Source organism: Pristiophorus japonicus, chromosome X, assembly GCF_044704955.1.
Source record: "Pristiophorus japonicus isolate sPriJap1 chromosome X, sPriJap1.hap1, whole genome shotgun sequence".
Classification (NCBI taxonomy): domain Eukaryota; kingdom Metazoa; phylum Chordata; class Chondrichthyes; family Pristiophoridae; genus Pristiophorus; species Pristiophorus japonicus.
In genome coordinates this window covers 26,073,113-26,096,390 of record NC_092010.1, presented here as the reverse complement: position 1 = coordinate 26,096,390, position 23,278 = coordinate 26,073,113, and positions in this window count along the sequence as shown.

Below are 23,278 nucleotides of genomic sequence, written 5' to 3'. Positions count from 1 at the left end.
CAAAGTTATTTAAAAGTTTCTCCAAAGGTTTCCAAGTTGTTTAAAAGTTTAAAAGTATTTGCAAATTGTTTAAAAAGTTACTCAGGTTGATTAAAATTTCTTCGAGGGGCCGGAATTCCGACTACTGACTTACATCTTAAAGTGTTAATCAACTTTCAATCAATTTTGAAACTTTGAAACAATTTGGGAAAACTTTTGTAACCTCCATCTAACCACCCCGGCTGGAAGTGCATGTTTGTGGATATTGGGCGGGGGCAGTGTCAGACTAGGCTCCACAGTCAAACACTCCCTGCCCAGCCTCATCGGTGGGGCCCTTGGACAAGGTATTTATATGCTGTTTCTACTAGCTCCCATTGCTACCTTTGGAACCATACCTCCAAAACCCTGACCTTCCAGAGGTGGGAAGGGAAAGCTGAGGAAGGGAAGCGAAACCAAAACATGTTATGGACATATGTCCCAACCATTTCCTGACATCTGGTGTGCACATGAAGGCAGAAACCCTACTGACAGATGTCTGCCATTAGTGGCTACGCCTTGTAAACTCCAACGGTTTATCATGATGCAGAAATGTTGATCAGAAATTCAATGGCCTTCATAGCCCATTTTATTGTTTAATCCACTGAAATAAATCAAGAGTCAGAAAGAAACCGGCCAATTTGATCAATGCTGTTCAACAACACATTGACGACTGTTTGTCCTGATTGATTATTGTCGAAGTTGACCACACCACCCTGGCCAAAAGTCCAAAGTGCAAACATTGGTGATTCTGCCTGGTTGGGCTGTGAGCCTGAGCAATGCTGAGGAGCCAGGGTGCCTTTCCCCCACTTGCTCCGTAAAACGGACTTCATACTCACCATTACGGCGTATGGGATAGGTTGCAGGTCTCTCTCTCCCTCTCAGACTGATAGCTGCTCCCAAAAACTGCCACAGAAAATCCATTTCTTTGGAAACTTCAAATGTCGTGGCAGGCAATCAAGTCTTGACCATTTTATTCGGTGCTTAGAATAAATGTAACAGCCAATGAGGGATTACAAAAATGACTTTGCCTCGAATGTATAAGTGCCTGTACTTTCTTAGCGGGGACAGTGGATATCAAAAACTTTGCAAGTTCTCGACAAAAACATTAGTCGAAGAAAACGGGTCACATCTGTGGGTTGGAAACATCTGGTGACACAGCTGGAAAGCAATGTTGTGGCAGCCAATTCGGGCTCCATGTCAGCCAGAATAAAACTCCCCAAACCTCACTTTCGTTATGTGAGGAAACCGACAAACAAATTGTGCTGAATTGACTGAATCTGGGGCTATTTTATGAGCGATACGCTACCAGCAAACTCTTCAAGTCCTTCGGCTAAACAAACAAAACATTTCAGCAACATTTAACATACATCCTGAATAAAATCTCATTCACATCTGGTGCTTATAGAGCCTGTACATCTCAATATTAATTTCTCTGCATGTACAGTGCCCACCAGATAAAAGATAATCATTAGCTTACATTTAGTACTGACCTCTAGACTTTTTCATCTCAAAGATCAAGACTCCCAGCTGCCTCTCCCGTGCTCTCATGCATCACTCTACATTTCCTTCCCCATCTACCTCCAGGCTTCATGAGGCTTACCTTTATTTATTCGTTCCTGGGATGTGGGCGTCACTGACAAGGCCGGCATCTATTGCCCATCCCTAATTGCCCTTGAGAAGGTGGTGGTGAGCCGCCTTCTTGAACCGCTGCAGTCCGTGTGGTGAAGGTGCTCCCACAGTGCTGTTCGGGAGGGAGTTCCAGGATTGTGACCCAGCGACGATAAAGGAACGGCCAATATATTTCCAAGTCAGGATGGTGTGTGACTGGGAGGGGAATGTGGAGGTGGTGGTGTTCCCAGGTGCCTGCTGCCCTTGTCCTTCCAGGTGATAGAGGTCGCGGGTGCTGCCGAAGAAGCCTTGGTGAGTTGCTGCAGTGCATCTTGTAGATGGTACACACTGCAGCCACGGTGCGCCGGTGGTGGAGGGAGTGAATGTTGAAGGTGGTGGATGGGGTGCCGATCAAGTGGGCTGCTTTGTCCTGGATGGTGTCGAGCTTCTTGTGTGTTGTTGGAGCTGCACTCATCCAGGCAAGTGGAAAGTGTTCCATCACACTCCTGACTTGTGCTTTGTAGATGGTGGAAAGGTTTTGGGGAGTCAGGGGGTGAGGTACTCACCGCTGAATACCCAGCCTCTGGTCTGCTCTTGTTGCCACAGTATTTATGTAGCTCGTCCAGTTAAGTTTCTGGTCAATGGTAACCCCTGGGATGTTGATGGTGGGGGATTCGGCGATAGTAATGCTGCTGAATGTCAAAAGGCAGTGGTTAGACTCTCGCTTGTTGTAGATGGTTATTGCATGGCATTTGTGTGGTGCAAATGTTACTTGCCACTTGTCATCATAGGCAGTCCCTCGGAGTTGGGGATGACTTGCTTCCACACTAAAAATGAGTTCTCAGGTGAATGAAGAATCCAATGCGGGACCTACAGTCTCTGTCACAGGTGGGGCAGACGGTGGTTAGAGGGACGGTTGGGTGGGAAGTCTGGGTTGTCGCGTGCTCTTTCAGCTGTCGACACTTCGGCCTCAGTTTTCTCCCAGTGAAGAGACTCGAGGTGCTCAGCGCCCTCCCGGATGCTTTTCCTCCACTTTGAGCAGTCTTGGGCCAGGGATTCCCAGGTGTCAGTGGGGATGTTGCACTTTTTCAAGGAGGCTTTGAGGGTGTCCCTGTAACGTTTCCTCTGCCCACCTGGGACTCGCTTGCCATGTCGAAGCTCGGAGTAGAGCGCTTGTTTTGGGGGTCTCGTATTGGGCATGCGCACGATGTGGCCCGTTCATCGGAGCTGACCGAGTGTGGTCAGTGCTTCGATGCTGGGGATGTTGGGCTGAGAGAGAACATTGACGTTGGTGTGTCTGTCCTGCCAATGGATTTGCAGGATTTTAAAGAGGCAGTGCTGGTGGTACTTCTCCAGTGTTTTGAGGTGCCTGCTGTACATAGTCCATGTCTCTGAGCCATACAGGAGGGTGGGTATCACCACTGCTCTGCAGACCATGAGCTTGGTGCCGGGTTTGAGATCCTGGTCTTCAAACATTCTCTTCCTCAGGTGACCGAAGGCTGCACTGGTGCACTGAAGGCAGTGTTGGACCTCGTCGTCGATGTCTGCCCTTGTTGACAGTAGGCTCCCGAGGTATGGAAAATGGTCCACGTTGTCCAAGGCCTCGCCGTGGATTTTGATAACGGGGAGGCAGTGCTGTGTGGCGGGGGCAGGTTGGTAGAGGACCTTTATCTTACAGATGTTTAGTGTAAGGCTCATGCTCTCTTATGCCTCAGTGAAGGTGTTGACGATGGCTTGGGGTTCGTCCTCCGAGTGTGCGTACTGTAATTCGATGACGGAGGATGGGACAACCTTGGAGCTGGCCTGGAGGTGGCGGAGGTTGAAGAGATTCCTGTTTGTCCTGTAATTTAGCTCCAGTCCAGCGGGGAGCTTGCTGAGGGTGAGATGAAGCATTGCAGCGAGGAAGATCGAGAAGAGCGTTGATGCGATGACACAGCCCTGCTTGACCCCGGTCCGAACATGGAACGGGTCTGTGGTGGATCCGTTGGTCAGGATCACATAGAAACATAGAAACATAGAAAATAGGTGCAGGAGTAGGCCATTCGGCCCTTCGAGCCTGCACCACCATTCAATATGATCATGGCTGATCATTCACCTCAGTACCCCTTTCCTGCTTTCTCTCCATACCCCTTGATCACTTTAGCCATAAGGGCCATATCCAACTCCCTCTTGAATATATCTAACGAACTGGCATCAACAACTCTCTGCGGAAGAGAATTCAACAGACTAACAACTCTCTGAGTGAAGAAGTTTCTCCTCATCTCGGTCCTAAATGGCTTACCCCTTATTCTTAGACTGTGACCCCTCGTGTTGGAGTGGATTTTCGGACATAGTAAAGCATGATGAGATACTTGACTATTATGCGAAGCCAACTATCTGCTTTTCCACTCAATGAACTTTGTACCAAGAAACCTATCTGCTGTCCGTTGACATGAACTCTGCAGCAACAAGTGACTCATGGCCAGGTACAGGCCACTGTTTCATAGATAGCTTTGCAAACAAGCAGAATAATTAACCACAAAAGAAGATAAAGAGGAAGGGCCCCAAACACGTGCCATGCTATCAGGTTTCACTAGGACTAAAGAAGTTGCGCAACAATATGATTGGGAGAATGTAATTTTATGCGTTGCCATATGGATTGATTGGTTGTATGTAAATGAATTTAAATGATTGTATTCCGCCTCCTGTAAACTGCTTATAACCCCGCGGCACCAGGCACTCGGGGAGAAGGTGCTTCGCAGGTCGCGGGATCTCAACTCTTCTCCCAGAGCTCTGTTAGCAATAAAGTTGTATCACTTACTTTACCAGAGTCTATGTGAATTTATTTTCACTAACACCTAGTTCTGGACTTCCCCAACATCGGGAACATTCTTCCTGCATCTAACCTCTCCAGTCCCGTCAGAATTTTATATGTTTTGATGAGAGCCCCTCTCATTCTTCTAAGCTCCAGTGAATACAAGCCCAGTCGATCCAGTCCCTCCTCATATGTCAGTCCTGCCATCCCGGGAATCAGTCTGGTGAACCTTCGCTGCACTCCCTCAATAGCAAGAACATCCTTCCTCAGATTAGGAGACCAAAACTCAACACAATATTCCAGGTGAGGCCTCACCAAGGCCCTGACAGCTGCAGCAAGACCTCCCTGCTCCTATTCTCAAATCCCCTAGCTATGAAGGCCAACATACCATTAGCCTTCTTCACCGCCTGCTGCACCTGTATGCCAACTTTCAATGACTGATGTACCATGACACCCAGGTCTCTTTGCACCTCCCCTTTTTCTAATCTGCCGCCATTCAGATAATATTCTGCCTTCATGTTTTTGCCCCCAAAGTGGATAACCTCACATTTATCCACATTATGCTGCATCTACCATGCACTTGCCCACTCACCTAACCTGTCCAAGTCACCCTGCAGCCTCTTAGCATCCTCCACACAGCTCACACTGCCACCCAACTTAGTGTCATCTGCAAACTTGAAGATATTACACTCAATTCCTTCATCTAAATCATTTATGTATATTGTAAATAATGTAGATAAATGTGAGGTTATCCACTTTGGTGGCAAAAACAGGAAGGCAGAATATTATCTGAATGGTGACAGATTAGGAAAAGGGGAGGTGCAACGAGACCTGGGTGTCATGGTACATCAGTCACTGAAGGTTGGCATGCAGGTACAGCAGGCGGTGAAGAAGGCTAATGGCATGTTGGCCTTCATAGCGAGAGGATTTGAGTATAGGAGCAGGGAGGTCTTACTGCAGTTGTACAGGGCCTTGGTGAGGCCTCACCTGGAATATTGTGTACAGTTTTGGTCTCCTAATCTGAGGAAGGACATTCTTGCTATTGAGGGAGTGCAGCGAAGGTTCACCAGACTGATTCCTGGGATGGCAGGACTGACATATGAAGAAAGACTGGATCAACTGGGCTTGTATTCACTGGAATTTAGAAGAATGAGAGGGGATCTCATAGAAACATATAAAATTCTGATGGGATTGGACAGGTTAGATGCAGGAAGAATGTTCCCAATGTTGGGGAAATCCAGAACCGGGGTCACAATCTAAGAATAAGGGATAAGCCATTTAGGACCGAGATGAGGAGAAACTTCTTCACCCAGAGATTTGTGAACTTGTGGAATTCTCTACCACAAAAAGTTGTTGAGCTCAGTTCGTTAGATATATTCAAAAGGGAGTTAGATGTCGCCCTTACGGCTAAGGGGATCAAGGGATATGGAGAGAAAGCAGGAATGGAGTACTGAGGTTGTATGATCAGCCATGATCATATTGAATAGTGGTGCAGGCTCGAAGGGCTGAATGGCCTACTCCTGCACCTATTTTCTATGTTTCTATGTGACACAGCTGCGTGACCGTGATACCCTTGCTGGCTTGGTCTTCTATATTCAACATGATTATTCAAGTCAGGGTGTACAAGAGTTAGCTTGGTCTTAAGACCTCTCTTCCTCATTAGTTCAGCAGGCAAGACCCCAGTAAGTGTGTGTGGTCTTGTCCTGTAACTAAGCAGTATGCATGACAGGCGGGTCTGCAGTGACCCTTGGGTTACTCGCTTCATACTCTGCTTTATGATTTGGACAGCATGTTCTGCTTGCCCATTGGATGCAGGTTTGAGTGGTGCTGACCTTACATGTTTGATACCATTGAGTTTCATGAACTCTTGAAACTCCTGATTGGTGAAGCATAATCCGTTGTCGCTAACAACGATGTCAGGCAGACCATGTGTCGTGAACATGACACTGAGATTCTCAATGGTTCCTGTGGATGTGCTGGATGACATGATTATACACTCTATCCACTTTGAATATGCATCGACCATAACTAAAAACATCTTCCCCAGGAAGAGGCCTGCAAAGTCTATGTGGATCCTGGACCATGGTTTGGACGGCCACAATCACAGACTCAGCGGCGATTCCGCTGGTGCTTTGCTGAGCTGTATGCAAGTGTTGCACTGATGCACACATGATTCCAGCTCAGAGTCAATTCCCAGCCACCATACATGAGATCTGGCAATGGCTTTCATCATTACAATGCCGGGATGTGTGCTATGTAGCTCACGTATAAATTTCTCTCTCCCTTTCTTGGGCATAACAACACGATTGCCCCACAGTATACAATCCGATTGAATAGACAATTCGTCTTTGCCACGAATGCAAGGTTTGGTCTCCTCGCACATTTGCTTGGGTATGGCAGACCAATCAACTTTGAGGATTCAACTCTTCACCACCGATAACATCGGGTCCTGGCTGGTCCAGGTCTTAACTTGTTGAGCTGTGACAGGGGTTCCTTCACTCTCAAAAGCATCCATGACTAACAGTAGGTCCGCCGGTTGTGGCGTTTCTACCTCCGGTGTGGGCAACGGCAGACGGCTCAAAGCATCGGCACAATTCTCGGTGCCAGGTCTATGGCAAATGACATAATCATAAGCGGATAATGTCAGCGCCCATCTCTGGATGTGGGATGAAGCATTGGTATTGATACCTTTGTTTTCAGCGAACAGTGAAATGAGCGGCTTGTGATCTGTCTCCAGTTCAAACCGAAGACCAAACAGGTACTGATGCATCTTTTTAACCCCATACACACAGGCTAGTGCTTCTTTCTCTACCATGCTGTAGGCTCTTTCCACTTTAGACAAACTTTTTGAAGCATACGTGACTGGTTGAAGTTTACCCGACTCATCAGCTTGTTGGAGAACGCAGCCAATTCCATATGACCAAGCATCACAGGCCAATACTAAACGTTTACATGGGTCATAATGCACCAGCAGCTTGTTAGAGCAAAGCAGATTAGTAGCTTTCTCAAAAGCTCTGTCTTGAGACGCACCCCAAACCCAGTTGTCGTCTTTTCTTAGCAGCATGTGCCGTGGTTCTAATAAGTTGCTCAATTTAGGTAGGAAGTTATCGAAGTAGTTGAGTAGACCCAGGAACGAATGCAGCTCCGTCACATTCTACAGCTTGGGTGCATTCTTGATGGCCTTGGTTTTCGCGTCCGTGGGCCTGATGCCGTCAGCAGCAATTTTCCTCCCCAGGAATTCGACCTCTGGTGCCGTGAAGACGCACTTCGAGCATTTCAGTCTGAGTCCCACTTTGTCCAGACGATGTAGAACCTCTTCCAGGTTGTTCAGATGTTCCTCGGAGTCACGACCTGTGATCAGGATGTTATCTTGGAACACGACGGTTCTGGGAACGGACTTCAGTAGACTCTTCATGTTCCTCTGAAATATTGCTGCAGCCAAGCGAATTCCAAAAGGGCACCTGTGATAAATAAACAGTCCTTTAGGCGTGTTGATGCACGTAAGTCTCTTCGACGTCTCGACCAGCTCCTGTGTTATGTAGGCCGACGTCAAGTCCAGTTAGGTGAACGACTTCCCCCCCCGGCTAGCATTGCAAACAAGTCGTCAGCCTTCGGTAAAGGGTACTGATCCTGTTTTGAAACCCTGTTGATCGTAGCCTTGTACTCTCCACAGATTCTGACTGTGCCATCACTTTTCAGCACAGGAACAATGGGGCTGGTCCATTCATTAAATTCAACCGGTGATATGATCCCTTCACGCTAGAGTTTGTCCAGTTCGATTTCGACCTTCTCCCTCATCATATACGGCACTGCCCGAGCTTTATGTTGGACGGGTTTTACATCTGAGTCCACGTGGATCTGCACCTTGGCTCCCGTGAAGTTGCCGATGCCTGGTTCAAACAGCGAGGGGAACTTGCTCAGTAATTGGGCACATGTATCTTTCTCCGACGACAATGCCTTGATGTCATTCCGATCGCATCTGATTTTTTCAAGCCAGTTCCTGCTGAACAGGGTTGGGCCATTGCCTGGGACAATTCATAGCGGTAACTCGTGAATTGCACCGTCATACGACACTTTAATTGTGGCACTGCTAATCACCGTTATGAGTTCTTTGGTGTACGTGCGCAACTTGGCATTGACTGTACTCAGCCTGGGCCTCACAGCCTTAGTATCCCACAGCTTGTCGAATGCCCTCTGGCTCATTATCGATTGACTCATCCCCGTGTCCAGTTCCATCGATACCTGCACCCCATTAAATTTCACGTTGATCATTATCGGTTTGCTCTTAGTTAGGAACGAGTACAGTCCATACATTTCCTCCTCTGGTATCTCGGATTGCGTATCCGGATCTGCGCTAGTCGGTCCATCATCCTCCACATGGTCTGTCGCAGCACGCTTGCTCATCTGCGGACACTTGTGCTAGAGATGCCCCACTCTCAGACAGCCTTTGCAACTATATTGCTTAAATCAGCACTGTTGGTGCCAGTGATTTCCCCCACAACACCAACACAGAGAAATCGGATGTATTCTCGCAGCCACAGGTTTTACGTAAGCAGTCGGGTAGGCCCTGCCATGTGCCGATCTGCCGAACGCCGAATCAATCATAATTACAGTACTTGCCGAGTTTCGATTTTTCACTGATATCTGCTTTAGACTTCTATCCGTCATCATGCATGACTAAGCGATCGTGATGGCCCTGTCCAAGTCCAACGTCTCCACTATCAGTCGTTTACGCAGGATCACCTCATGGTTGATGCCGATTACAAAGAAGTCCTGCAGCATGTCTGCCATCACGGCCCCGAACTTACACGGTCCCGCTAGACGTCTCAGGTCGGCAACGAATTCCACCGCATTCCGGCCTTCTAAGCGAACGTGCGTATAAAATCTGTATCTCGAGATGATGATGCCTTCATCTGGCTTAAGGTGTACACAATTCTTCATATGTCTTCTCTGTTGGACTCACAGGCAGGAGTAGATTCTTTATCAGACCAGAAATGTTTGGACCGCAAACCGTGAGGAACACCGCCTGGCGCCGATCTGCGTCGCCGACCTCCTCCATTTTGTTGGCCACAAAGAACTGGTTCAAACGGCTCACAAAGTCTGCCCAATCTTCCCCTTCCACGAATCGCTCCAACAATCCAATTGTGCTCATTTTTGTATGTAAAGCTTCTTGTTGCCCCGTCGCCAAATGTTGTGTATACAATAACTGTTAGACTGAGTACTGTTTAACTCCAAGAGGTATGACCTTGGCTCTGCTGTATTAAGGCCCAAAGTGATTAATGTACAAAATGGCTGGCCTTTTATACTTGGGCTTCACACACGTGCGTGCAGCCCAATGGCCTCCAACAGTGACGCCATCTAGTGGCTAGTGATCCCAAAAGTACATACATGACAACCGCGAGATCTCCCACTGCTCTCCAACCTCCGGGCCTCCCGCTGCCCTCCGACCTCCGGGCCTCTCGCTGCCCTCCGACCTCCGGGCCTCCTGCTGCTCTCCGGCCTCCGGGCCTCCCGCTGCCCTCCGACCTCCATGCCTCCCGCTGCCCTCCGACCTCCGGGCCTCCTGCTGCTCTCTGGCCTCCGGGCCTCCCGCTGCCCTCCGACCTCCATGCCTCCCGCTGCCCTCTGACCCTCCCGCTGCCACTTATCAGCTCAAGCCTGAATGTCATCCAGGTCTTGCTGCATGTGGGCATGGACTGCTTCATTATCTGCACCACATAAAATGCATCCTGTTGTCCTCAAGCACCTCTCGACACAATGCATCATTACACAACTATCCCTCTTCGGCCTACTGCTCAATGACATGGTCAATGGCTCCCTCTCCTCAGCTTCTGTCAACCCTGTATGTCCAGAGAGGTTATTTAGAAGGGTAAATGAAGCCCTTATAGACTCCACTGGTTATGTTGAGCAGGTTGAGTGGTTCCCGGCCTGCGAGCACCATGGGAGCAGGCCGGGGAGCGGAAGGAGCAGCGTGACGACATACCACTCCAGGGAGCAGCATGTGCTGGAGCAGGAGAGCAACGGCAGTGAACAGTGACATCATCAAGGTCCAGGTCGGTGATTGGAGCGTGGGCAGGTACAGCAGGAGCGGCGAGGTCGGGACAAAGGAGCGGCAAGAGATCGTGGAGCGACGTGATCGGGGCCCAGGAGAGGCCCGAGTTCGGGGCCCAGGAGAGGCGAGGGCCCTGGGGCAGCACGAGCCCAGCCCACACTGCGATATGTGTGTGCGCACTAGGTCCGTGCAGCAGAGCTGGTCTCCAGTTGTCCTGGTTAACCCTTGCCACTGGACCAAGATCTAGCTCTGTCAAGCCCGTGTGGTGGCTGGTGTGCAACGGTCACCCTACGTTAAAAAAATCCACGCACAGACATCTTCCACCCCCTCAACATGTAGTTCGGGATCTGGAATATTAGATCCTTCATTGAAACACCTGTGAACTTTTTGACGATTCGAGGGACTGCCTATGATAATGGATGTATTACATCCTCATTACCTAACCCACTTTGTTAGGCATCATTCCGCCCGCCCCATCCCCTGCCACCCGTTTAAATTGTAAATACATTTTTAAGTTGCTTTAAGTGTCAACTGTGGCTCAGTGGGCAGCACTTTCGCCTCTGAGTCAGAAGGTTGTGGGTTCAAGTCCCACTCCAGGAACTTGAGCACATAAATCGAGGCTGACACTCCAGTGCAGTGTTGAGGGAGCACTACACTGTCGGAGGGGCCGTCTTTCGGATGAGACGTTAAACCGAGGCCCCGTCTGCTCTCTCAGGTGGATGTAAAAGATCCCTGAAGTTGGAGAGGAGCTTGCAGTATCTAGTCTGACTCTTTATCCAAGACATAACAACTGGCGACGAGATACAGACGACGAACCCCAACGCAACAATGCAGAGAACTGTGGGCATCCTGGAGAAATTTTCGGAGGGAAATGATTGGGAAAGCTTCGTGGAGGGACTTGACCAATCATTCGTGGCCAATGAGCTGGAAGGAGAAGGGAACGCTGCCAAACGAAGGGCGATCCTCCTCACTGTTTGCGGGGCATCAACGTAAGGCCTCATGAAAAACCTGCTCGCTCCAGCAAAACCCACAGACAAGTCATACGATGAGTTGTGCACAGTGGTCCGGGAGCATCTAAACCCGAAGGAAAGCGTTCTGATAGCGAGGTATCGGTTCTACACGTACAAGAGGTCTGAAGGCCAGGAAGAGGCGAGCTACGTCGCCGAGCTAAGGCGCCTTGTAGGACATTGCGAATTTGAAGGACACTTGGAGCATATGCTCAGGGACTTCTTTGTACTTGGTATTGGCCATGAAGTAATACTTCGCAAACTTTTGACTGTGGAGACCCCAACCTTGAGTAAAGCCATAGCGACAGCCAGCCGTTTATCTCCACCAGTGACAATACCAAACAAATTTCCCAGCACACTAGTGCTGCTACAAGTACTGTGAACAAAGTAACGTTGTTTTCGAATCGAAATGTACATGGCAGGACTTACACGCCTGTAGTTGCACATCCGCATATGACTCAGAGTCCGCCATCAAGAGTGGTGAATACAAGGCAATTAACACCTTGTTGGCGCTGCGGGGGTGATCATCGATTCCATTCATGCCGCTTCAAAGGATACATTTGTAAGGGCTGTGGAACAATGGGACACCTCCAATGTATGTGCAGGTGAGCTGCAAACCCTGCTAATCCTGCAAACCACCATGTTGCAGAGGAGGACAGATCCAGGGTGGATCATGACGAACCAGAGCCTCAGACCGAGGAGACAGAGGTATATGGGGTGTAAACATTTACCACAAAGTGTCCCCCGATAATGCTGAAGGTTAAATTAAATGGACTCCCGGTGTCCATGGAGCTGGACACGGACGCAAGCCAGTTCATAATGAGCAAAAAGACTTTCGATAAGTTGTAGTGCAACAAGGTTTCAAGGCCAGTCCTGACTCCCATCCGTACCAAACTTAGAATGTATACAAAGGAACTGATTCCCGTAATTGGCAGCGCTACCGTAAAGGTCGCCTACGATGGAGCGGTGCACGATTTACCACACTGGGTGCTACCGGGTGATGGCCCCACGCTGTACGGCAGGAGCTGGCCGGGAAAGATACGCTGGAACTGGGATGATGTCCGAGCGCTTTCGTCTGTCGACGACACCTTCACCCTTGCTCCCCGTTTCTTCTCTCTCTGGGACAATGGCGCGTCTTCATCCATCTTCTTCCATTTTGGTGTCTTTGTCTCCCCGCTCCCATCCTGCTGCCCCTTTAAGGCTCCTGTCTCTTGCACCCTCTTCTGGTCTTGCCCCCTCCTGCTCCCCAAGATCTACAACTCCCCGTCTTTCTTTGGAGTATTTACACTTACCCGCAGCCCGCACCCGCCTCCGCTCCCCCCACAGACACCCGATTCTTTATGGCTCGATTCTGTCCCTGACCAGTGCTGCCCTCCACTGTCATTGTCCTTTTCCACCATACTTGGTGTGTTTTCCACCAGCTCCATCATGTTTTATGCTCCACAATTTTCTGCCTCTTCTTGCTCCCTTTCCTCATTCCGTTCGGCGGCTGTGTCCTCCGCCTGCTCCGCTCCTCCGGCCACTCCACTCACACCTCCTGCTCCTTCTCCCATCTCCTCGTCACTCAAGGGGCTTCCTTCTGCCTCACACTCACAGCGGGTGGGGCCTTTGTGACAAACCGCACAGCTCTCTGCCTTGCAGTTCCGAGCGATGTGTCCAGACTTGCCACAGTTATACCAGTGCAAGTCTGGACAGCTTCTTACTAAATGGTCGTGTCCAAGACAGTAATAGCAAACCTTCACCTGGTTATCATGCAGAACCCGGAAGTACTGCACTCCTTCCATTGTCTCGAATGTCATGCTGTAGAGTATTGACATCACCCGCTCTGGGAACCGCACCGTTACATAACGGGTTCCATCGGCTACCTGCGTTCCAGGATAGTATCTCCTCTTTATTACTGAGCAAAGTCTAATGTCCCACGACTCCAACTTTTTTATCAGCACATTGTCCTCAACATAAACCGACAGGTTTAAGAATGAGACCACCACCTCTTCGGAATGCAGCAGAGATATATCCAGGTACTTCTCACCAACCTTCAGGCTCAGTAAAAGTCTTTCCACCTCCTCTCGCCCACTGACCGTCACTTCGAACCCAACATTCGGCTTTGGTCGGCAAGCAAAGCAACTTCCCTCACCGCAGTCCTCATGTACTGCCTGGATAATATCCCAAGCTCGCATCTCCTTATCCTGGCACTGAACCACCACCGTGTTTTCTTTTCCAAACCTCCTGGGGTCCCGGCCCAAATCTATGGGCCTTTTATTCTCCCTTCTCAATACATTCTCTCCCCTGGTTAAATTCACACTGGGAGCATTGTCCTCTGGGAGGCTCAACAGTCCAGGCCCCTCAGCAGCATCTGGCTGATGGTTATAGGCCAAAAAGGCCCTAACATTTGAAAAAAAACAACCCAAAAACCCACCACTTACTTTTTACAAACTCACTCCAACTCCTGCAGTAATCAGCAATACCTGCTCACTCCTAGTCCCGCCCACCGAGCCACCAGCTGACACTGTATGGAATGTCATAAAAAGCCACCAAACGTTTGCCCACTATTATAGGCAACATTCATTCCTCACCCATAATCGCTCTTTTGACCCTGTCCAAAAAAAAAGTCCCTTTACTTGCACGAGAAACCAAAACTGGTGCAAAAAATCGAAAGCAGCTTTTAAAGTGCCAAAACGTACTCAAGTGCCAGAGCTCAGACACAAACAGCCCAATGGCCAATATCACAACATTGCACTGCAATACATTGGTAAATTAAGTAAAACCCATCACCATACTGAGTCCACTGCCTATTTTATTTCCAAACCCTGTTTACTCGACTAAGTGCAGTGACAGGAATGCTCAAATAAAACCATGCATGCATTCACATCAGAGTACATCCTCCTCATCTCAGACAAATGGCTGCATCCAGTGTTGAAGATAAGAAACTTTCACACAAAGACAGCAGCTGGCACATTGGAAAATCTTATATCGCAACTTGCTTGCTGTCTGTAGCTTTTTTGGGAACCGATATTAAATAGACACTAATACAAAAGCAAAATACCGCGGATGCTGGAAATCTGAAATAAAAACAGAAAATACTGGAAACACACAGCGAGTCAGGCAGCGTCTGTGGAGAGAGAAGCAGTTAATGTTTCAGGTCGATGGTCCTTTGTCAGTCACTGACCTCAAATGTTAACTCTGTCTCTCTCTCCACAGTTGCTGCCTGACCTGCTGAGTATTTCCAGTATTTTCAGTTTTAATATTAAATGGACACTTCTGATTCTCAGAAACCATCAACACATCGTGAAGTTTTTTGCCTCAAGTATGTGTGCAAGCAGTAGTCGGTGAAAGTAAGGTCGATCAATGCCGACAACCTTAAATGCCAGTGATAAAACATCCTCATCATCATAGGCAGTCCCTCGGAATCGAGGAACACTTGCTTCCACTCTTAAAATGAGTCCTTAGGTGACTGAACAGTCCAATACGAGAACCACAGTCCCTGTCACAGATGGGACAGACAGTCGTTGAGGGAAGGGGAGGGTGGGACTAGTTTGCCGCACGCTCTTTCCGCTGCCTGCGCTTGGTTTCTGCATGCTCTCGGCGATGAGACTCGAGGTGCTCAGCGCCCTCCCGGATGCACTTCCTCCACTTAGGGCGGTCATTGGCCAGGGACTCCCAGGTGTCGGTGGGGATGTTGCACTTTATCAGGGAGACTTTGAGGGTGTCCCTGTAACGTTTCCTCTGCTCACCTTTGGCTCGTTTGCCGTGAAGGAGTTCCGAGTAGAGCGCTTGCTTTGGGAGTCTCGTGTCTGGCATGCGAACGATGTGGCCTGCCCAGCGGAGCTGATCAAAAGGCTGGTTCTGAAATGCTAACAAGCTGACACTTGGCATGCATGTTGATGCAGAAAGCAGAGAGTCGGGATAGATGGGTCCTTTTCAGGTTGGCAATCGGTGGTTAGTGGTGTGCCACAGGGATCGGTGCTGGGACCACAACTGTTTACAATATACATAGATGACCTGGAAGAGGGGACAGAGTGTAGTGTAACAAAATTTGCAGATGATACAAAGATTAGTGGGAAAGCGGGTTGTGTAGAGGACACAGAGAGGCTGCAAAGAGATTTAGATAGGTTAAGCGAATGGGCTAAGGTTTGGCAGATGGAATACAATGTCGGAAAGTGTGAGGTCATCCACCTTGGGAAAAAAAACAGTAAAAGGGAATATTATTTGAATGGGGAGAAATTACAACATGCTGCGGTGCAGAGGGACCTGGGGGTCCTTGTGCGTGAAACTCTTTTGAGTTAACCTGCAAAAACATAAAACATTAAAACCATGCCACCCGACCTGGGTGACACAGCAGACATTTTCAAGGCCACTTTTTTTTTTTTGGTTTTTGTTTTTTTTTTGGGGGCGCTAAAATCAAATTTTTCCAGTGCCCCCTATAAAAGGGAAGGGGGACACTAAAAGCACCGGCAATTAAAACAAATTAAACTTAAAAACGTAAAATCAAATTAAAATTTGGTTGCCGGGCGTGATGATGCACTCCAGTCCCTCCGGTGCCCACCTCTCGCGGAAGGCCGCGAGCGTACCGGTGGACACCGCGTGCTCCATCTCCAAGGACACCCTGGACCGGATGTAAGAGCGGAAGAGAGGCAGGCAGTCAGGTTGAACGACCCCCTCGACCGCCCGCTGCCTGGACCGGCTGATGGCACCCAGGAGCAGTCCTACGAGGAGGCCCTCGGACCTACCCGCTCCCCTCCGCACAGGGTGCCCAAAGATCAGGAGAGTGGGACTGAAGTGCAGCCAGAATTTCAGGAGCAGCCCCTTCAAATAATGGAACTCCTTATGCGTGAATCCCAAAAAGTTAGTTTGCAGGTGCAGCAGGTAATCAGGAAGGCGAATGGAATGTTGGCCTTCATTGCAAGAGGGATGGAGTACAAAAGCAGGGAGGTCCTGCTGCAACTGTACAGGATATTGGTGAGGTCGCACCTGGAGTACTGCATGCAGTTTTGGTCATCTGACTTAAGGAAGGATATACTAGCTTTGGAGGGGGTACAGAGATGATTCACTAGGCTGATTCCAGAGATGAGGGGGTTACCTTATGATGATAGATTGAGTAGACTGGGTCTTTACTCGTTGGAGTTCAGAAGGAACGAGGGTGATCTTATAGAAACATTTAAAATAATGAAAGGGATAGACAAGGTAGAGGCAGAGAGGTTGTTTCCACTGGTCAGGGAGACTAGAACTAGGGGGCACAGCCTCAAAATACGGAGGAGCCAATTTAAAACCAAGTTGAGAAGGAATTTCTTCTCCCAGAGGGTTGTGAATCTGTGGAATTCTCTGCCCAAGGAAGCAGTTGAGGCTAGCTCATTGAATGTTTTCAAATCACAGATAGATAGATTTTTAACCAATAAGGGAATTAAGGGTTACGGGGAGCGGGCGGGTAAGTGGAGCTGAGTCCATGGCCAGATCAGCCATGATCTTGTTGAATGGCGGAGCAGGCTTGAGGGGCTAGATGGCCCACTCCTGTTCCTAATTCTTATTTTCTTATGTTCTTATGAGGCGTATCATGAATTGACAGGATTTACAAAGCCCTGCCACTTCATACCTGTCCACTGGCTGATGAACTGAGGACATTTTAAAGGAGGCGCTCCTCCAAATCTGCCTGCCTGAGCATCCCTGATTATAATCGCTCAACCATCGGTGGCCGTGCCTTCTGTTGCCTAGGCCCCAAGCTCTCGAATTCCCTGCCTAAACCTCTCCGCCTCTCTACCTCTCTTTCCTCCTTCAAGATGCTCCTTAAAACCTACCTCTTTGACCAATCACCTGCCCTAATTTCTACTTATGTGGCTCGGTGTCAAATTTCTATCACATAATACTCCTGTGAGGCGCCTTGGGGCGTTTCACGACGTTAAAGGCGCTATATAAATACAAACTGTTGTTATTGAGAGCATCCTCCCCACCAAGCCCCTTTTTTAAAACAAAAGTGCTGGGTTTCGGAGCAAACAAAAATGTTTAGTTATCATCAATAATCATTAACATAGCATGCTTCAGTCAAATTGCCTTTTCATCTGTGTATGTTGAAAGGGTAGTGGCTTTCTGATGAACAACTTGACAAACTTCAATCTCCACAAAGGCACTCTTGCTGGTGTGCAGGCTCTGGATGGGGGTGGTGGGGGACCCTGGGCTGCTGTTCGGTTGAGGTCCACCTTCAACTCTCCAGATGATCAGTCTGAGTCGTGCTGGAGAGGTCCGTTCGTGTGGGTCTCCAGGAATGGCCTCCAGACACACAGAGTTTCTTTTGCACGTGGCTGGGTTTTTGGAGGAAATGTTGAATGTGGAGCTGTTGGAGCAGGTCAGATTGGGTGAGGTGAAATTTGTCTCCCAGTTGCTGAAAAGGCATAATCTAGCCTCCGTCCAGGAGTTGGTCCAGGCTGGTGACGTCTGTTCATGCCCGGTGCAGAACCCAACTGTGGCAACTGCCTCTCGGAGCTCTCCATTCTGGTGGAAAAAGGGCCCTGGAGGGATTTTCAGGGCGATGCAGACTTCTGTCTCGGAAGACAGTGATGCTTGTATTATCAGGCATCTCTGGCCCCCTATTGGCTTCTGCTTGGAGACTATGAGGAGCCTGGTTTTCCGGGGGAGGGGGCTGGTGAGGTTGGGGGGGGGCGGTGCGGTGGTGGGGGTGATAGCTGAGAGGCCCTGGTTTCCATGTCCAGCTAAGCCAGGTTCCAGGCCCTAATTCTCCAGAGTTGGGCATAGTACTGCAAGAGAATGCAAAGAATGAACACCAATCACCCGGAGTCTAAGATATATCTTGTCTTCCTATAGAAACCTAGGGATGCTGTGGAGGAAGCCATAGGCACAATCAGTGCATCAATCAGGGCTCCGACTGCCAATTTGTTAAATAACTGAATTGGTCAGACTGGAATGCGGGAAGCTGGCAGACCAGCGGTTAGCATGAGCACGGAGCCCACCAGTTCGTGTAGGGGGCCGGATGAGAAAGTTTCTCATGCTGTGGCTCAGTGGGTAGCACCCTCGCCTCTGAGTCAGAAGGTTGTGGGTTCAAATCCCACTCCAGGGACTTGAGCACATAAATCCAGGCTGATACTCCAGTGCAGTGCTGAGGGAGTGTTGCACTGTTGGAGGTGCCGTCTTTCAGATGAGATGTTAAACCGAGGCCCCATCTGCTCTCTCAGATGGATGTAAAAGATCCCATGGCTACTATTTCGAAGAAGAAGAGCAGAGGAGTTTGTCCTAGTCAATATTTATCCCGCAATCAACATCAATAAAACAGATTATCATTTGGAAAGCAATGACAGGATCGGTCCAAGTCAGCATGGATTTATGAAAGGGAAATCATGCTTGACAAAACTTCTAGAATTTTTTGAGGATGTAACTAGTAGAGTGGATAAGGGGGAGCCAGTGGATGTGGTGTATTTAGTCTTTGTAAAACTCGAAGTTTTCTCAAAATTCAAAGATTCCCCCTCTGTGTGAAGAAACCTGAAGGAAGGATCATTTTGGACTCGCTTAAAATTAACTTTTGGATTTTAAAAGATGCAAGGGAAAAGGGCTGTAAAACCAGGGGACTACCAACCTCTGAAAAGGCCAGTCTTTGGGTATTGAAGCTGTCTGGAATATTAGAGCTAAACAAATTGTCTGGGGAATTATGTAAACTCAAAAACTCTGCTCCCTAGGAGATATTTACATTTCAACAATTGACCCAGAGATTGCCAGCTATAGCTCTAAGCATGAAACCCATCCAGCACATGCATAATGTTTATCACTTTTCTGGCCTGCATGGAAAACCCAGGCCTAGGCAGACAACGTAAACTCTAAAACTAATTTTTCCAATCGCAATTCGAATCCAACAGATCGACACATCCTGAACAAGTTATCGTTAACGAGCCCGCCAAAATTTAACAAAGAATTATCAAGCCCGCCAAAACTAAGACAAAGAATCGGGTTTGATTTGGCGCGCAGATTAGAAAGGCTCTCAAAGTATAATTGAGGCCCTGTTTATGGGTTAATGAGCCTACTGAGGAGCCTTCTGAGCAACTAGAGCCTGCACTGCACTTTCCGCTCCATCCTTGTCCTCAGCCTCGATGACACTCCTGGGTTACACTGCTCTGCTACCGAAGAAGATGGAAGAACATCATCAAAAAGGCAGAGAAAAGCAGTTCCCAGTGACTTAGGGCATCACCAACTCATCGCAGCAACAACTGACCACAGCCAACGTGGTAACATCGAACCACCGCGATTGACGAAACCTAAAAAAGAAACTACTCAAGAAGAAACCGAAGATTCAAAAGTTTTCCACTCTACAATCTATTCCTGGCTTACAACGGGTGAAACATTACCTAAAGTAAACCAAAGCCCTACTCCTACAAGAAGAAAGTGGGCACTCACCCCATAAATCCAAACCGCGTCTTACCGTATCAGCGGACTCAACCCAACTGAAGACTACGCAGCAAGAAGTCTTCCCGTGACATTCGGGGTACGGCAAGCAGAACCTACAGAGCCCAGCGAACCCCGAAACCGCGAACCACCGCTAACTGTCAATAAGAGGATTGATGAGCATTATCCCTGTTGCCCTAGAGTTTAACCTAGTCAGATTTAGGCACTGGGAGGTTGGAGGTGTATTATTTTCTCTAACCCCTTTTGTATGTGTAATAAAGTGCTCCTTATTCTAGAGATTGTAAGTTTTGACATTGTACTTTTCTTTCCTGAATAAAATCAAAGTTTCTTGCAACAAAACCAGTTGTCTGCTGCACTTTGTCACATCCCCAAATAAATCCAAAGTCTAGAACCCAGGAAGTGGGAGCGATTCGAACCGCTCAGAAGTTCAGAGGTGAACCTGACCCCCACACCACTCCCTACAACTTTCAAAAGGCTTTTGACAAAGTCCCACACAAGAGATTGGTGTGCAAAATTGAAGCACATGCTATTGGGGGTAATGTATTGACGTGGATAGAGAACTGGTTGGCAGACAGGAAGCAAAGAGTCGGAATAAACGGGTCCTTTTCAGAATGGCAGACAGCGACTAATGGGGTACCGCAAGGTTCAGTGCTGGGACCCCAGCTCTTTACAATATACATTAATGATTTAGATGAAGGAATTGAGTGTAATATCTCCAAATTTGCAGATGACACTAAACTGGGTGGCGGTGTGAGCTGTGAAGAGGATGCTAAGAGGCTGCAGGGTGACTTGGACAGGCTAGATGAGTGGGCAAATACATGGCAGAAGCGGTATAATGTAGATAATGTGAGGTTATCCACTTTGGTGGCAAAAACAGGAAGGCAGATTATTATCTGAATGGTGACAGATTAGGAAAAGGGGAGGTGCAACGAGACCTGGGTGTCATGGTACATCAGTCATTGAAAGTTGGCATACAGGTACAGCAGGCGGTGAAGAAGGCAAATGCTATGTTGGCCTTCATAGCGAGAGGATTTGAGTATAGGAGCAGGGAGGTCTTACTACAGTTGTACAGGGCCTTGGTGAGGCCACACCTTGAATATTGTGTACAGTTTTGATCTCCTAATCTGAGGAAGGACATTCTTGCTATTGAGGGAGTGCAGCGAAGGTTCACCAGACTGATTCCCGGGATGGCAGGACTGACATACGAAGAAAGACTGGATCGACTAGGCTTATGCTCAATGGAATTTAGAAGAATGAGAGGGGATCTCATAGAAACATATAAAATTCTGATGGGATTGGACAGGTTAGATGCAGGAAGAATGTTCCCGATGTTGGGGAAGTCCAGAACCAGGGGTCACAGTCTAAGGATAAGGGGTAAGCCATTTAGGACCGAAATGAGGAAAAACTTCTTCACTCAGAAAATTGTGAACCTGTGGAATTCTCTACCACAGAAAGTTGTTGAGGCCAGTTCGTTAGATATATTCAAAAGGGAGTTTGATGTGGCCCTTATGGCTAAAAGGATCAAGGGGTATGGAGAGAAAGCAGGAATGGGGTACTGAAGTTGCATGATCAGCCATGATCATATTGAATGGTGGTGCAGGCTCGAAGGGCCGAATGGCCTACTCCTGCACCTATTTTCTATGTTTCTATGGGCACAAGTTTCGGCCTGAGTTGCTCCTATTTTTTTGGAGCAACTAGTTTAGAATGGAGTATCTTAGAAATTGCAATTCTCGACATTTAGTTTGCTCCAGCAGTTCTAGTGAGTTAGAATAGTTTTGTTTTAGAACAGTTTTTTTTTCAAAAGTGGGCATTACCAGCCACTTGCGCCTGTTTTGCAAGTTTAGGCAGCGAAAACTTACTCCAAACTAACTTAGAATGGAGTAAGTGTAGATTTTTGTACGCTCAGAAAATCCTTGCCTACACTTATAAATCAGGCGTAGGGAACGAGAGATTGCGGGGGCGGGGTGGGCGGGGGGGAAGGGAGCGTTACAAACATTAAACACTTCACTTTTACAAATAAAGACATCACCAATAATAAATGATAAATAAATCAATAAATCAACCAATAAATAAATGCAAACAAAATAAAAAAAATAAAAAAATAATAAATAAATCAATCAATAAATAAAAAATTAAGTTTCTACTCACCGACTGCAGCACCGGGAGCCCTCCAACAGTGTGCTGGGACAACCCCACCCCCCCCTCCCACCCTGCCCAGTGTGTCTCTCTCTCTCTGTCTCTGTCAGTGTCTCTCTGTGTTTCTGACAGCGAGGGGTGGGGGGAGCGAGGAGGGAGGGGGGGAGGAGGAGCGGGGAAGAGGAGGGGGGAGAAGGAGGGAGGGGGTGGAGGAGAGGGAAGGAGGGAGGAGAGGGGAGGGAGGGGGGAGAAGAGGATGGAGAGGGAAGGGCTGAACGGGAGGGAGGTGAGGGAGGCTGAATGGGGGTGAGGGGGGAGGATGAACGGGGTGGAGGCTGAATGGGAGGGAGGTGGGGGGAGGCTCAACGGAGGCTTAACTGCAGAGATTCTGGCTGCGAGGAGCTACTGCACATGCGCGCACATGCAGAGGTCCCGGCACTGTTTTCAGCGGCGGGACCTGGCTCCGCCCCAGACCCCCTGTGCCACGCCACGCCGAGTACGAAGGCGTCCTGAGGAGACCGGAGAATCACACGGAAAGTTTTCAGCGCCCTTTTTATTGCGCCGTTTTTACAGAGCGCGGAAACTTGGGCCCTATGTTTCTATGTTTCTGATTGGTCCACATGGAGGATATGCCACACCCTGAAGGTTCACTGGAACGTGTAACTGGAACCGCCCATCCAAAGGTCTCACTGACTTTGCAAATTCATCATCATCATCATTATAGGCAGTCCCTCGGAGTCGAGGAAGACTTGCTTCCACTCTTAAAAATGAGTCCTTAGGTGGCTGAACAGTCCAATATGAGAGCCACAGTCCCTGTCACAGGTGGGACAGATAGTCGTTGAGGGTAAGGGAGGGTGGGACTGGTTTGCCGCACGCTCTTTCCGCTGCCTGTGCTTGGTTTCTGCATGCTCTCGGCGATGAGACTCGAGGTGCTCAGCGCCCTCCCGGATGCACTTCCTCCACTTAGGGCGTTCGTTGGCCAGGGACTCCCAGCTGTCAGTGGAGATGTTGCACTTTTTCAGGGAGGCTTTCAGGGTGCCCTGTAATGTTTCCTCTGCCCACCTTTGGCTTGTTTGCCATGAAGGAGATTCGAGTAGAGCGCTTGCTTTGGGAGTCTCGTGTCAGGCATGCAAACGATGTGGCCTGTCCAGCGCAGCTGATCGAGTGTGGTCAGTGCTTCAATGCTGGGGATGTTGGCCTGGTCGAGGACACTAATGTTGGTGCATCTGTCCTCCCAGGGAATTTGTAGGATCTTGCGGAGACATC